General features: G+C 41.2%; 1 long non-coding RNA gene across 2 annotated transcripts; it reads right to left on the bottom strand.

The window, feature by feature from the left end:
- Positions 1-874: 874 nt before the first annotated feature.
- Positions 875-14,644, bottom strand: LOC121825777 (uncharacterized). 2 transcript variants are annotated; one of them, XR_013051216.1, is made up of 5 exons: positions 14,451-14,640; positions 11,363-11,471; positions 5,099-5,231; positions 1,777-2,857; positions 875-1,032 (listed from the first exon to the last, which is right to left on the bottom strand). It is a non-coding gene; the product is annotated as an uncharacterized LOC121825777 (long non-coding RNA). The 2 variants fall into 2 exon arrangements; XR_013051215.1 differs by having other exon boundaries at positions 875-2,857; positions 14,451-14,644.
- Positions 14,645-16,491: the final 1,847 nt, after the last annotated feature.

Here is a 16,491-nt window from a genome sequence, read left to right as displayed (position 1 = left end):
GATTGGGTGAGGGTATGTAATCTTTGAATTTACTGGTTAGGAGTTACAGTTATCGTTTCGGGACAGGCCTGGACAAGTTCCAGGCTCTGTCCTTGAGCTGCCATGGAGACAGGCTGGCCTGGCATGTTCACATTGACCCATGCATATAGCTCTAAGTTGGTGAAGAGTCTCAGACAGTAAACAATTGACTGAACCTTGAGCAGTCAGAGTACGTGCAGAAAGGGAGCTACTGCAAGGACTATGTCATGGCCCTGAAACTGCTGCTCAAGTCTCAGGAAACTGAAACTGAGGCCTGACCTCGGAGAGAAGACTGACAGCCTGCTATGGCATCTGCTTGGTCCTTTCATTGCCCCCTTGAGTGGTATATAATCTCCAATCTTGGAGATGTTTCTTTTTGGTAAAAGACTTTATCACCAGAGTAGTAGATCATTTTAGAGACTAATTGGATCAGGACTTAAGAGTTTTCCCATTATCAAAGGCAAAGTGAGTCTTCCCTTATTCAGTTGTTGCCATCTGCAAGTGTGTCGTGGGTTCAGGGGTTGATATTTGGATTCTAGTATCCTCAGTTTAGTGGTACCCAGACAGGAATCTTCACTTAGTTAAGACATCAGTAACATAAGAGCCAACAGTAATTAGCAGAAGCACAAGGGCCAAAAGCCCTGTGATGGCTGACAGTTCCTTATCCTGAAGGAACTTGGAAATGAGAATGGGGACCAGTTATTACTTTATCTCAGGCTCCCTATGACAAGAAATTCCCTTTTGATCTAACATTCCAGGTGGGGGACAAGGGCAACGTTTTCACTTCTGTAATTACTTCCTGCTGACATTGGGACATTGCTGTCAGGGCCCTGGAAAGCTGGAATGTTAGTCAAAGGCAAGGAGGGAATGTTTTATTGATCAGCTGAAGAGATGGCATGTATATTGGCTGAATTGGTTAATATCAGCTTTCAGCAAGTTCAGGGCTCACAATCATTTGGAGTAGGTTGTCACCAGGAAACAATGCTTGGATGTGTCTGTCAGCCAAGTGGAAACCTGTTGAGAGATATAAACTAGGATCAGGAGCTAAAATTCATGAACTTATTTGGAACATTCAGATTCATAGTCTCAGTACTTGTAGTATTATCAATTTGCATTGAAATCTATATTGTGTTTTCTATCTAGAGAGACAGGTATAGATTGGACTGATATGTCTTTGGCCCAATAAACAGCATCTATCTCTCTATATCTCTCTCTATGTCTCTCCCCGGCTCTCTCTCCCTGGTGTGCTCTCGCGCGCTCTCTCTCTCTCTCTCTCACTCTCTCTCTCTCTCTCTCTCTCTCTCTCTTTCTCTCTCCTCTCTCCCCTTTCCCTCCTAATAAAGCTCTAAAAAAAATTTAAAGAAAAAATGCATCTATAAGTCTATATTCAGAACCTATTTCTCTCTCTCTTTTTTAAGAGACTTAGTAGCTTTAATTAATTAATGCATTGATCAATTAATTAATAAGGTGGCTGCAACCTTGTGGAAGACTCTGGCTGACTGATGTTGCTAAGCTGACAGAGCTACAGCTAGCCCCGTCAGTGCCATCAGAGACCTGAGAAGGATACATTGTACCTGAGTGCAGACTTCCAAATCTATTAAAAAATGACAGGCTATCCATTACCCAGACCGCCATCACCCCAGGCTCCTGTAGTCTTCATAGCATTGGCAGGACAGGTGTCAGGACAGCATCAGCCTTGGCTGCTGGGCCCATGACGTGAAATTTTCCCTGTGGAGGAGCAACTTGGGAAAGACTGACCTTATCTTGTCAGTGTCTCATTTGGGAATTCTGGGCCAGATCCCTGGCAGCAGGTGTTGAGCTGGGGCATCTTGCTCAGTGGTTGGTGTTATCACCAATTCAGGTGACACCTTCCTGTCATTGTTCCATATCTTCTTTGGAGATCCTGGGATTGCTGGGAGCTGGGAGTCTCTGTATGTTATAGTAAGCTTTTTATCAAATAATTTAAATACCATATTCACCAGATCTTTGATGGGTTTGAGGATCATTATCTATTAAATATATCTGAGCCAAAAAAATCTAGGCCTAATCTTGAAAACATCTCTAAGTTTGGTAACAATAACCATGCTAATTTGTTATCTGTAGATATATTAGTCAAATGTACCTCTCAGGTTCTGTTTTTTTCTTATTTAAATAGCTTATAATTAAATAAGAATTAACAGTACATGCTTTAAACTAGTACCTGGATAGCCGGATGACTAGCATTAACTTGTATTCCTTAACAAAGAGGACATGCAAACTCATATATTCAAAATCAAACATACACGTGGCCACATTTTTATCCATACCTGTGGGGCATACATGGGCTGCAAAAAGGGTGCTGAGAGAAATTCAGATAAATAGAGCTTAAGCTTTAAGCTGTTTACGCAGAGAGTGGATACAAATGGTACCAGAGGAAGTTAGTTTAAGCTGTTTGTACAGAGAATAGATACAAAGGATGACTAAAAGGAAGTTAGCTTGGGTTGTTTGTATGGAGATTAAAGACCAATGGTGAGAAAAAGTTAGCTCAAGTTATTTATGCTAAGATAAGATACTAAAAACAGGAGATGATGTCAGGGCATAAACAACTTGTAAATAGGGTGCCCTTTAAAATGATTGGTTTGTTCCTTCACCCCCTGGTAGGGTTCTGAGGTTTTCTGGTAGAAAAGAGGCTTACTGCCCATCAATAAACGAGTTCTTGCTTGACTTAACTCCCCGCTGTGTCTCCAGGTAAGAGAGAGGCTGGGAAATGGGCGAGCGGCCTGCACTTGCCTTTCCTTGGTTCCAGGCCACCTCTTCACAGGTGACCTAAGTTCCCGGTGGGGCAGGTCCCCACACATACCTATGGGGTAGACTGACATTTTTAAAATTATGAATCTTTGGAGACTCAATGTAACAGCAGAATAGCAAGAAAAAGAATCTGAAACATGCTTCATTCTTTTATACACCTTAAGTCACTTTTTTATCATTACTTAAGCCTCTTTACCCTCAGATCTTTATATATTGCATTTTACATACTTTCCTTCTTCCCAAAACATTTCTTATATTCTTATAGCTAAAACATTTATATCTTAGACCCTACATAAACTTTATTTATACTCAAACCTCACAACTTACTTAAACTTTAAAATACTTAATGACAGGATGATAAACGGTGCTGGTGGCAGCATGCGGCACTGGTGGCGGTGCTGGTTACCAACGGAAAAGTCACAAGCCATGGCCATGACTAGCAGAGTTACAGAGAGCTTTATTGGAAGGAAGTGGGGGAGAGGAGAGAGGAGAGAAAGATGGTGAGGTGGTGGGCGAGGGCAGCAGAGCAGAGAGAGCAGAGGGAGCGTGGAGTCTGCGTCTGGCTTTTAAGGCACAGAATGTGTGACCATGCTGTGCATACATAGTCACCAGCGCCCACTGATGACATAAGACGCCAGACCCTGAACAGCACATGTGCAGTCGTGTAGCTGGAGTGAGGGCAGAATTCTAACACTTAAAGTTCCACATTTGTACACCTCAAACTACTTTCTCAGACCCAAAACATCATATACTCAAACCTGCATGACATACTTAAGGCTTCAAATTTTTACACCTTAAACTGCTTCCTCAAATCAAAACATCATTTATTCAAACTTTTATCCTCATATCTCAAGCCTTTATATTCTTATAAAAACATTACAACCTAAAACAACTTTTTTTATTTAATTCATTGAGCTATCCTTTACTTGGAATTTGACACAGTTTTTTTTTTCTCCTTATCATAACCAACAATAATTTGTAACCAATTCTCTTAAGTGATTGCAAGTACTTGTAACCCATTGAACTCAAAATTACCAAAACCCATGTATCTTTGACTGTTAATTTAATATTTTTCTTTTCAAGCAATATCAGGACAGAGAGGAGTTAACAAGGATAGCTGCTGACTGGCAGAAGAGACCTTAAAGTTATCACAGTGAAGAACTTGGCTTAGGAAGGAAGGGGGGTGGGGTTGGCAGCCAGGCATAGAGTGTGTCCTTGGCTGCCAGTGTTCCTGAAAAAAGTTTTTGTTTAACTCCTCTGACTAAAATCAGATTCTCTGTTCAGTGTTCACACAGTTTTTGTCAATTGCAGGCAGTCCCCATCCCCCTGCCCATAGCTCCCATCTCCGCCCACCTGTACCGAGAGCGCACACCCCCACCCTCTGTGAGAGCGGCTGCTGCAGTCCTGATAGCAAGAGAGCTAGGGAGGGAGGGAGGTGGCCCTCGCTGTGCCTCTCTCTCCTCTTTCAGGAGAAGAGGGAGGCTAGTAGACAGAAACAAATAACATTCACACAGACAATCCAGTGCCGGAACATCGGCACTGAGATGACGGCCTCACTCGCAGCTAGTGAGCCCCTCTTACAGTACAGCAGCCCCACCTGGCAGGAGCTACCTGCTTATCTCAATTCAGTCAGGGGGACCCAGTTCCCTCTATTGTGGGCAGTGGCTCACGCACATCTGTCAGGCCTGCTGACAGTCAGCTAGCTGGGTAGCTGGGTAGAGGCTTGCGGATTGAAGAGACAATGAAGAAGACCGAAAAGAGTCAAGAGGTGTGCTGGTCAATGCTAGACAGCCCCGAGTTTATTTCACAGCCAGCTTATATACAGTCTTGAAGGACAGAGGTAGAACAATGCACAGCACAGGCATTCAGCAACAATCTATCCTGCCTTGCATCAAGGAGCAGGCAGTTTCATTTTCTATCTCAATATACCTCTGGCTGGCATGGACAGCCTGCATCTAGCTAGATAATGTGTTCCTTCTTGTAGGATAATCAGGACTTTCTCACAGCCCTTCAAGGAGGCTCTGTGGGCTAATCAAAACTTTCTCACAGCCCTGGAGCACACAAGCTTGAACTCTACTGACTCAGAATAGACTTCAGATTCAAACTAGGAAACTGAGTCAGTTGTGGGCTCCCACTATTCCTTTTTATTTATTTTAAGACTCCGCTGAGTCTCTCAGATGACTGTGCCTGTCTTAGGTGTTTCCTTATCACACTCCAATCTTACCCATCATGTGAGCATGAATTCTATCATTCACATCCTGTCCTAGGTTGAAAGGAAGTAAAGAAAACTTACCCGTCTTTGGCTACCAGCATCTGGTGTTAAGTCAGAGGAATGTGCATAGTTTTATTCCATGGAATTCTGAGCCCAGTCTCCATAACAAGTTCAAAATTAGCTTGAGAATTTGTCAGGGGCAAGGACAGAATCTCTGGTTAGTGGAAAAATACAGACCCCCGATAAGACAGGGAACTAGATCAGCTTACAGTCAGGTTGTCTAGCAACAGGACATTGAGTCAGAGCCCTTGACCCTTTCACCCTGTAAACATCCTATAAAAACATCCTGTTAGCTTGCCCCACCTTATGCAGATGACAGCTTCTTGCTCCCCCGACCCTGCAGGAACTATATAAACCTTTCTGGAGAAAATAAAGTTGCACCTTGATCAGAATCCAGACTTGATGTATTTTCCTTTGTATCTCCTGTCCCTACATTCCCTCCTTAGGGTTGTCGTGAACCCGTTGTAGCCCTGCAGGCAGGGCAAGAATCATAGGCAAACAGATTATGCCTACTACATGCTCCAATAGCTACAACACTACTTAAAAGTGAAGTAAATGATGACCGTGAAGGGATAGCCCTTTTGAATTGTTCTAGAATATCTTCAGCTGTTTTAACTGCATCAAAATTCAATTTAGCCTTTTTCATTTCTGTAAATCTCTTGATGTAATTTAGCCAAATCTAAGGATTCATTAGAATCATGCCAAATTCCTTTTAAGATGTGCCTTAACTCTTTCCCATCCAATAGCACTTTCATTATACACAGAAGATATAACACAAATCCATTCATAATTAGCATGACATTTCAAATGTACTCTAGTTTTCAGGCTTTGGAGCTCATCTCCCAGAAACTGTACCACATCTTAGAAAGCATTCAATTTATGTTCTATTTTCACATCTATATCTCTTTAAATCTCTAATATCATAAAGACGTTCATAAACAATTTGTGAACAAACCCTGCTATTTGTGAACAAAACCTGCTGTCTGAGTGGATTGAGACAAAGCCACTGAAACCACTGTAGTAGTAACAAAAGCTGAAATTCCTGCTATAACTAATCCAGCAATATGCTTCTGTCTGCTTAAAGCTTTCTTGATTTCTTCAATCACTTGTAACCTTTTATCCTCAAACCATGGATCACTCGCATATACTGACAATATTACAAAAGAAAGTTATTTTTATACCATTACATGAATACAGTTATCCATTTGAGACATACAATTGGTTAAAATACAATTAAGACATGATACATTGAACATAGAACCATTTATAGAAATATTTGCTTCACCAACTAAAAGAACATAGGGCATTTTGACATAAGCTAAAATAGTTCCTTTTAAAGAACAAACAGGTTTAAAGTGACTGAAGTGTCCTGCAACTGTTCCCATGGCAGCAGCAAGTTTCCAAACAGATGTTTGTGGAGATCTAGTACTGGAATACCAAATTCCAGCTGACAATCCTTGGTCCCAAGATTCTTCTGTAGACACTGTATAAGAGTCACTACAATGTCCTGATTTCCAGACCAATCAAGAATATACTTCTGTCCATGTGATATTATACTTTAAAGGAATAATGCCAGTACATCATCTCCATAACAAAGTTCTGTTAGGTTCTCGCAGTTCTTTTGTACATGGAGGAAACTGTTGAGGGGGTGAAATATTACTTATCCATTTACCTTGAGGAAGCAATCCAAGACATCCCTCCAAAGTAATAGTTTTTGTAAAATATACAGGAATCCCTTTACCAATATCCAAAACAAGAAAATTGTGAGCAATCTGGAACTCTTGGGTGGCAGGTGGATCTAAAAGCCTGGTATCATTAATTGCAACCACAATTTCTTTTCCTTCCCAAGTTGCAGGATGTCAAATTGGTGGATCAGGAACATAGGCCCAATAGGTTTCACTCTGGCATCTCTGGATGGTCATCAGCAACACCAGGATCAGTATTTCTCTGCTCCATACACCACACCAATCTTTCAGGCAACCAACAAGTTTCATTTTCATCCTGTGAGAAAACATAAACATGCCCTTGTCCCCATATTAAACAGGGTTGGGGTCCTTCCACAAGCCAGTATAAGGATCTTTACATTTAACTTGAGCAAATTTTGTGGTGGTGCCTTCATGCCAAAATTGATCAGCTACAGATTTTCTAGCAGCATCCACATTTTAAAAAATTAAAAAACAAATAAGGCATGATTTAAAGCATTATGTGGTGACTGGAGTTATAACTCCCCCTTCTTTAATTTTTGAAGATGTATTTTGAGGCTGCTGTGAGCTCTCTCAACAATACCTTGTCCTTGAGGATTATAAGGAATGCCTGTTTTATATTCGATTTGTCATAAATGATTAGGAAGAAGACCTTGAGGATTTACTCCAAAGTGAGGTACAGTCAAATATTGAGGACATGTACCACATTTCTTTAACAATTTGGTGAACAGTTCCTCTTGTTAAACCAAATTGTTTTCTTAAGCTTTACTATTCTGATGATGCAAGCCATGTGATCACTGAGCAAGCTCAACTTCAGATAAAGTGATCAGCTGATAAAGCGATGAACTGAATAAATTTATCAGCTAAAGCATTTTTTTTAACCAATGGACCAGGAAGATTTGAATGTGTTCTTATGTGTTCCACAAAATATGGCAATTTTCTTAAATAAATGGTATCCTGAATTTGTTGAAATAACATTCTTAATTGCTCATTAATAGTTTTAATATAAGAATGTTTCTATAGCTTGAAAAGCTCTATAAATATATTGACTATCTCTATATAAATTAAATAAATTATCTTTTTTAAGAACTTGAAAAACCAACAGCTCAACAACTTGAGCTGAATCAGGAATAGTTTTAACTACATGTCCTTCACCTTTAATCACCATTAATAAGCTGCTTTCCCAATAGAAGAACCATCAGTAAAAACCAAAGCAGCATCTTTCACTGGAGTATATACTAATACTTTAGGAAAAGTAAAAGAATGCATCTGAGCAAACTGTAATAGTTGATCAGCAGGATAATGGTTATCAATTGGACGCAAAAGGAATTGCCCAAGAACCATTATTTTGAAATAGCCCACCAGTTCGTTGTTTAGTAAATGGAACATTTATTACATTTGGTTCCTTTCCAAAATATCTTCTAGAATCAAGCCCATTTCATTTTCCTGTGACTCATGCTTCTCATGGCCAACACCTGGCATAACTGTTAAGATCCATAACCCTCAGCTGTTTCTCATGATCACTTCATGTCTTTAAGACCATTATCATTTGGGAGACTCTTAAATTGCAAAGTTTACCTGTCAGAGCAAGGTGCATTCTTGTGTATAAAAGCATTGAGGTGCAGCTTTAATATTTTATTAAACATTGCTTTAAGCCTATCTTATTAAACCTTTTTTTTGTTTTGTTTTTTTTTTTTTTTTGGTTTTTCGACACAGGGTTTCTCTGTGTAGTTTTGTACCTTTCCTGGAACTCACTTTGTAGACCAGGCTGGCCTCAAACTCACAGAGATCCTCCTGCCTCTGCCTCCCGAGTGCTGGGATTAAAGGTGTGTGCCACCACCGCCCAGCTTAAAGCTTATTTTTTATGACATGAAATATCATATAGAAATCTATCCCAATCCAAAATATTTAAGGATTGTTGCCTCCTTAGTCTAAAAGGAGATACAATGAACAGATTCTTTAACTTTATTTAAAGATTGTTGCCAGCCATGTGGCTGCCCACTTCATGATGAGGTCACCAGCCAAGATGGAGGAAAGCGATGTGGTTGCTGTTTAAAATTAAACAATAATTACATGCACACATACACACAGTTAGATCCAACTTTCATTCATACCCATAAATCACATACATGTCCACATATATACACACATGTATATATTTCCATTTTTAACATAAACATTTTTCAATGAAGAATCATCAGCTATTTTTAATATAAAGAAAACCAGAATTAACATTATGTTTAAATCCCACATATATCTTACAGTTTCCCTTCACATTCAGCACAGTTCACGTCCCCTCTGACCTTGTACAACTTAGCATGTACCTTCAGGTCAGGCCCTTCCCTATGTTTGCTCTTCTGGTTCAGCCTGACATAGACAAACTCCTTTTTCCCTTTCCTACCACTATTCCAATCTTTCACCTTCTCTTGCTTTTCAAACAACATGCAAATTTCTACCAAAGTTCTTTTTCTTGTGGTTTCTTTTCAGCAGTTTAGAACATTGCATAGGTATAACATTTCAAACAAGAATAGAAACATGTAGATATATGCATATATCATAACAAAAAACTTATTTTTGCATTAATATATTAAAAACCTGTATCAATGTGAAACATTTCAGATTAGCAGAAGTTTTTCTTATCTTAATCAATAATAATTTGTAATCGATTCTCTTAAATGATGACAAGTATTTGTAACCCATTGAACTCAAATGACCAGAATCCATGTATTTTTTCTTTTCCTGTGGAGGCAAAAGCATAATTTTTTCCAAAACATCAGAGTATGCAGGCTGGTAATTGAACATTTTTTTTTCTCAAGCAGTATCAGGACAGAGAAGGGTTAAAGTGGGTTAAAGTTGGAAGTTGCTGGCCAGCAGAAGAGACCTTGATGTTATCACAGTGAAGAACTTGGCTTAGAAAGGAAAGGAGGTACAGAGTGTATCCTTGGCTGCCAGTGTTACTGAAAAAAAAAATTGTTAACTTTTCTTACTATAGTAATTACCAATTAACATCAGATTCTCTTTTCAACGTTTGATCAGCTTGCCAATAGTAGGAACGAACTCCCTGCCACTTCATCTGCAGCTTCTGTCTCTGCCCTTTCTGCTCCAAGAATGCATACCCTCACCCTCTGAGAGCTGCTGGCTGGCTGCAGGCTTCTCCTGCTGGCCAAGACCAGCTCCATTCATGTTGCAGGCCTCATAGCAAGACGGAGGGAGGCGGCCCTTGACATGCCTTCCCTCCTTCTCTTCCAGGAGAACGAAGAAGATTAGTAGGCAGAAATGAGTAACACTGACAGAGACATAAGTCCTGTACATCAGCACTGAGACAATGGCCTCACGAGTCCCGTCTAACAGATGACTTCTCTTGCTATACATAAGCCACACCTGGCAGGAGCTACCTGCTTATCTCAGTTCATTGGGGGTACCCAGTCCCCTTAAACATGTGGAACAGAACAGTAACATAGTGACAGTCAGAACATTTACCAGCCACAGTGAACAGAGCTGAAAGTGAGACATTGGGCTAATGGTTTGTGGTCATGACTGGCTTAATCTCTCCAATTCAGTAGCACAAGCAATACCTGGTTGCTGGAGCACAAGGCCAGCCTCAGGTGAACAAATCTCACTGCCACCTCCCTCTAGGTTTGGGACCTGGACAGCCAGGAGATCCCCTGGACCTCTGGCTCTGTTGAAGTCAGATGGCTGGCTTATGGCCACAGTATTTGTTAGTCGGTCCAAAGGTAGTCCTTGGCCGTACCTGGGACTTCTCAGGCCCAGGTGATTTTTGTGTGTGTGTAATGGACTCTGAACTCTCAAAAGGATCTAATCCTTTTGAATTTTGCACAGCCCTAGATATAATCCCTTTATATGAAAGGGTCTTTGCTTCTGATGAAAGGAGCACTGTGGAACGTCTGTAAATATGTTTTTATAATTCCATTCAAAGCTGCTGTGCACTCAGATGAAAGCTGTCAACCTCTGCTGTCTGTCCAGGGCTGTGATGGAGTCAGACCTTGGGAGTGAAGGTGTGTCTGTTCTTTGAAGCTAGCCCGGTGCTCTGACATTCGATTCATTGTAAGTTGCCACTGCCAACACGAGACCAAAGTGTGTGACTTGTCATTATGCAGTGTGACAGCATTAAAGACTGATGGTGAACCTCAGGGGAGCAGTCCTTGGACTCTGTTTGAGGGCTTTGCTGGGGCGGGGAGGCATGGTGAGAGTCCTCATCTAGAGAAAACTTTCCCTTCCTGGAACATGGAGGTTTCCCCGTTCTGAACCCCAGCATCACTGGTGAAGGTTGGGGTGAGGGCCTGCCCTGAGCGCCTTTTCTGCCTTGCAAGGCTCTTGGCCACATCTGGGGACCACCAGGGCTAAAGATTAAAATACTCTGTGCCCGAATCCCCACTGCCAACTAGGTAGGCCTGGCTAGACCAGAGCTAGGATGTTAGGCTAGCTGCTTGGAGGTAACCCAGGGTCTGTTCTGCCCTGTGAGAAGTGGGGGGAAAAACCTACTTCCTGTCCCAACTTCCTAGGAACTTCAATCTCCTTAAAGAACTGCATAAAGTATAAAGCAGATGGGACATAGACTTACAGGAGTGTGTTGGTTTTGTTTCTGTGCTGTTGAATGGTTTCTCTTGTTTCTTTTCAGGTACACAGACATACTCTGATATATTTCCGGTCTTGCGAACATTCTCGGGCCTCTTGAAATAATAAATAATTAATCAGATTTGAGTGCTTTCACGCAGCTTACCTTTGGTTGCAGAAGTAAATGCTCCCATGCATGAATTAAACTCTCCACAATTCCTTCTCCAAACACACCTGCATCGACAGTTTCTGTTACAACTAGGGACACTCTATAGAATGATGTTTTTTTTTTTTTTTTTTTTTTTTGTTTGTTTGTTTGTTTTTTGTTTTTTTGTTTTTCGAGACAGGGTTTCTCTGTGTAGCTTTGCGCCTTTCCTGGAACTCACTTGGTAGCCCAGGCTGGCCTCGAACTCACAGAGATCCGCCTGGCTCTGCCTCCCAAGTGCTGGGATTAAAGGCATGCGCCACCACCGCCCGGCATAGAATGATGTTTTAAAGATACATGTAAGTAAAATGACATGCTATTTATATAAAGCTGTCAAGACAAGAGAAAAAAGGCACACATGTTACAGAAAATCTCTATGTAAACTTTCCTGATACATTTTATTTTAGTATCTTCCCCTGAATCCTGAGGTGTCCCTTGGGCTCCTCTCTTCTTCATCAGCTCCCTTTCCTTAATCTAGGCATAAAAGGGTTGCCTTCTCAGACTCTCATTCCCTGCCTAAGTCCTTAAGAGTAATTGGTACCCACATCTTTACTAGTCCCTTAACATCAACTATTGAGCTTCTAACACCCCAGACAAATGTTTTTCTCCCAACCAGAACTTGGGATGTGGAGACAAGAGGATCAGGCAGAAGTTAAAGGTAATCTTTGACTACATCGTGGGTTTGAAGCTAGCCTGGGCTACATGGAACCCTGTACTAAAAAAGCAAAAGCAAATCAAGGAAGGAATACATCCAGATTCTCTACCATCAATGACCCTTCTCAAAATGAATTTTTGTTTTGTTTTTGTTTTTTGAAGACAGGGTTTCTCTGTGTATTCCTGGCTGTCCTGGAACTCACACTGTAGACCAAGCTGGCCTCAAACTCAGAGATCCTCCTGCCTCTGCCTCCCAAGTACTGGGATTAAAGGCGTGTACCACCCCACCAGGAATAAATTTTTTCAGCTGTCTTTTTTTAAAAAAAAAAAAAACATGTTTGTTTTGTGTGTGAATACATGTACACACTATTTCTGTAGGTACAGGTGTACCATAATGCACGTGTGGATGTCTGAGATGGTTCACTCCTTCTACCTTGTGGGTTTGAGGGACTGAACTCAGGTCATGAGGCTTGGCAACAAATGTCTTTACCCAGTGAGCCACCTTGCCAGTCCAGTTATGATTTGATATGCAAATAACATTTAATGCTGACAAGAACCTTCCCTCCCAAAATTCCATCTTGACCGTCTACATTACATGTATCTGACTACGCCTCTCCTACCCCTTCTCCAGTCTCCACAAGCCTACCCCAGAGGTCCGCTCCTTTCCTCATTCATTCATTCTTTCTCAGAAAGAAGGTTTCCCCTTCTCTGAACTTCTCTAGCTTTCACTGCCGGCACCGTTCACTTCTGTATCTAAAGATGTACAAAACTGTCATAATAGCCCTTATGCTCCTCTCCAGATGTGGAGGCATCTGAGAGGTAGGGATGACTTGGGTATCCTCCACGGTACCTAGACCCAACTATCTACAGACAGAAAACATTCATTATTTATAACCGCATACATTTAGAATATGAAAAGTACCTCAATCGTCTAGTCCTACAACTCAGTCCAGAAATTTGCTTATGGTCAAAGTGAACAAGTAGGAATCTGAACTGAAATATCTATTTCACCTGCTTCAAAAGCACTCCATGAGGAAAATACACATTACAGTAACCTTAGCTTCATGCCAGTCCAAATCTTATGTGGAAGCCCTAATCGTATACTTGGAGACAGAGCCCTTAGGAGGCAATTAAGGTTAATGAAGTCACCAACATGAGGTCCTAATCCAGCAAGACTGGTGTCCTACTGAAAGAACCAACACTAGCATTAAGTCACACACAGGAAAGGTCCCATGAGGACACAAAGAACAGGTAGCCAACTGCACCCAGGAGGAACCCTACCTGAAAAATTATGTGCCTGATGTTTAAATTCTGTGATCTTAGGCTCCTAAGACAACTCAGGACAACGTTTCTGTTTTGTATAAAGTGAGTATGCACCTGCATTAACATGATAAACTTCTTCTCTAACAAACACCACTGACAAGTGTAAGTACCACGCACACATTATTAAAACTAGAAGAAGACTTAAAAATCAGAGTTCAAATAACAATAGAGTACCAAAAACTTCTTTACATGTAGACTACATTTAAGTAAGTCACAAGACAGACAGCACAGGCAGTTACAACACAAGTGTTACATTATGAAAGGAAAAGTTCAGCCGGGGGGCGGTGGATCTCTGTGACTGTGAGTTCAAGGCCAGCCTGGTCTACAGAGTGAGTTCTAGGACAGCCAGGACTGTTTCACAGAGAAACCCTGTCTTGAAAAAATTTTTTAAAAAGGAAAGCTCTTTAAAAATGATGGGCCAGAGGACGTTCAAATCCCTTCTAGTTCTAATCTTCCATTGCTCTCCTGCCCACAGTGAGATGCAGATGAAAACATAAGGCTTCTCAGACTGCACATACAGTATCTGAAGGCCACAGGAAGACACTCTTGTCAACTGGCACTTCTAAACTTTCATTTTAATCAAGGATAGTGATGAAAATGTGATGTCTGCTCAGTGTGAACTGTTTACACTTTAAACAGTTACTTAACACTGCTGACCTACAGGAAGTTTATCTACTTTTATGGACAAAAAAGCATGAGTTTATGTGAGGTGTTAAAGAAGGGTTTTTGTTAACTTTCTCAGTATCAATTTTTCTTGAGTTCTTTAGATACTTTTTAAAAAGTACATTATTATAAAATCCTATATCTTATTAAACTGGCTGATAACCGTACCACAAAATGAGGATGTTAATACTTTTTTTAACATAAGAAGCTGGAAATGCATCTTAATGTTTCTGGTGAGTTATAAACACACCTTTCAGGAATGTGTTTTGGAATCTCTATATCAAGTGACTTCATATGGAGGAGCTGAATCCCAGTGTCCATCTTGTTTGCAGCCACAACATCACAGGCGAGCTCGTACATGGTCCTGGACACTTCGCAGGCGTACACGGAGTGTGCACCAGCTTTTTTAGCAAACATGCTGCAAGAGAAAAGAACCCACTGTGAACACTTCCAATGTTAACAAAACTATGACTCTTCAAACACGAGATCTTCCTTCCATTCCTCAATACAACGATCATTTCTTCTGCATTTAAAGATCTGGGCGAGCAAGACGACTCAAAGGGTAAAGCATCTGCCACTCAAGTCTGACAACTCAAGTTCAATCCCTGAACCCACAGTGGAAGGAGAAAAGTGACTCCTGAGAGTTAACTTCTGGCTTGCACATGCACACGTGTATACACACACACACACACACACACACAGAGAGAGAGAGAGAGAGAGAGAGAGAGAGAGAGAGAGAGAGAGAGAGAGAGAGAGAGAGAGAGATTAATAATAATCTAATTAGGCCAGGCAGTGATGGAGCACATCTTTTCTTTAAAAGATTTATTTATTTATCATGTATACAGTGTTCTGCCTGTGCATTTGCCTCTAGGCCAGAAAAGGGCACCAGATCTCATTATAGATGGTTCTGAGCCACCATGTGGTTATTGGGAATTGAACACAGGACCTTTGGAAGAGCAGCCAGTGCTCTTAACCTCTGAGCCATCTCCTGCCCCCTGTGGAGCATATCTTTAATCCCAGCACCCAGGAGGCAGAAGCAGGTGAATCTCTGTGAGTTCAAGGCCAGCTACATAGCAAGTTCTAGGACAGCCAAAGATACATAGTGAGACACTATCTCAAAAAGGTCTAAGAAAAAAAATCAAGATAAAAAAATAATAATAAATGAAGCTGGGTATGGCGGTGCACATCTTTAATTTCAGCACTCAGGAGGCAGAGGCAGGCAGATATGTGTAAGTTCAAGGCCAGCCTGGTCTACAGAGGGAGTTCAAGGACAGCCAGGAATACAAAGAGAAACCCTGTCTCAAAAAAAGAAAAACAGTAATAAGCATCATCATAATAATAAATAAAAAGAAAGAATGAACTAACATACTTGTTTAAAAACAAATCATTCAATAAAAAATGACATCCACACATTTTGTTTTGTTTTGTTTTGCTTTTTGCTTTTGGCTTTTTTGAGACGGGGTCTCTCTACATAGCATTGGCTGTCCTGCAACTCACTGTGTAAACCAAGCTGGCCTCAAAGTCACAGAAGTCCTCCTGCCTCTACTTCCCAAGTTCTGGGATTAAAGGCAGTACTACCACACCCGGCTCAGCATCCACACAATTAAGACACAACTAGCAAGAAGTTTGCTCAATAGGCTTTCTAGATTCCACAAAAATGTTGATATAAAAAAATACTCTAAAATTCATTATTCAGAGTTTCAATAACCCCAAGTTTTTCTTAGTTTTCTTGAACTTTTGATAAGTAAAATCATAGTAAAAAGTACAATACTAATAGTTGCATCAAGCTGGGTGGTGGTGGCATGTGCCTTTAATCCCAGCACTCAGGAGACAGAGACAGGGAGATCTCTGTGAGTTGGAGGCCAGCCTGGTCTACAGAGTGAGTTCCAGGACAGCCAGGACTTAAGTTCCTGACTTAAGACCAAACACACCCACTTTGCCTGCAATGTGGAAGCCTATCTGACCTGTAACAGCCACCGGTCAGTACAAGGTGCAGGAGACACCGCAGAAGGGAAGTGTTCTGGTTCCCTGTGCTCAGGCTCCCTGGGTGCATGGGAGGCAAGAGCATCCCAGGGCATGGCGCCAGCAGCAGTGGTGGCAGCTTACCTAGGACTCCGCCCAGCGGAGTTTCATTAACAGTATGCTCCAAATATATACTTCCCCATTAGGCCTTCTCTGTTGCCCCAAAAGGAAAAATTCTAGCAAGTTCTAAAGAACAGATGCACCAGTTTTCTGCCAAGGCATCCTGTGAACCACAGCTGTGCCTTTTCAAACAAGGACTGGATCTGAGT

This window comes from Peromyscus maniculatus, chromosome 5 (genome assembly GCF_049852395.1).
Source record: "Peromyscus maniculatus bairdii isolate BWxNUB_F1_BW_parent chromosome 5, HU_Pman_BW_mat_3.1, whole genome shotgun sequence".
NCBI classification, from domain to species: domain Eukaryota; kingdom Metazoa; phylum Chordata; class Mammalia; order Rodentia; family Cricetidae; genus Peromyscus; species Peromyscus maniculatus.
Note: the sequence above shows the minus strand (reverse complement) of the source record. Positions and strands in the feature narration are given on the sequence as shown.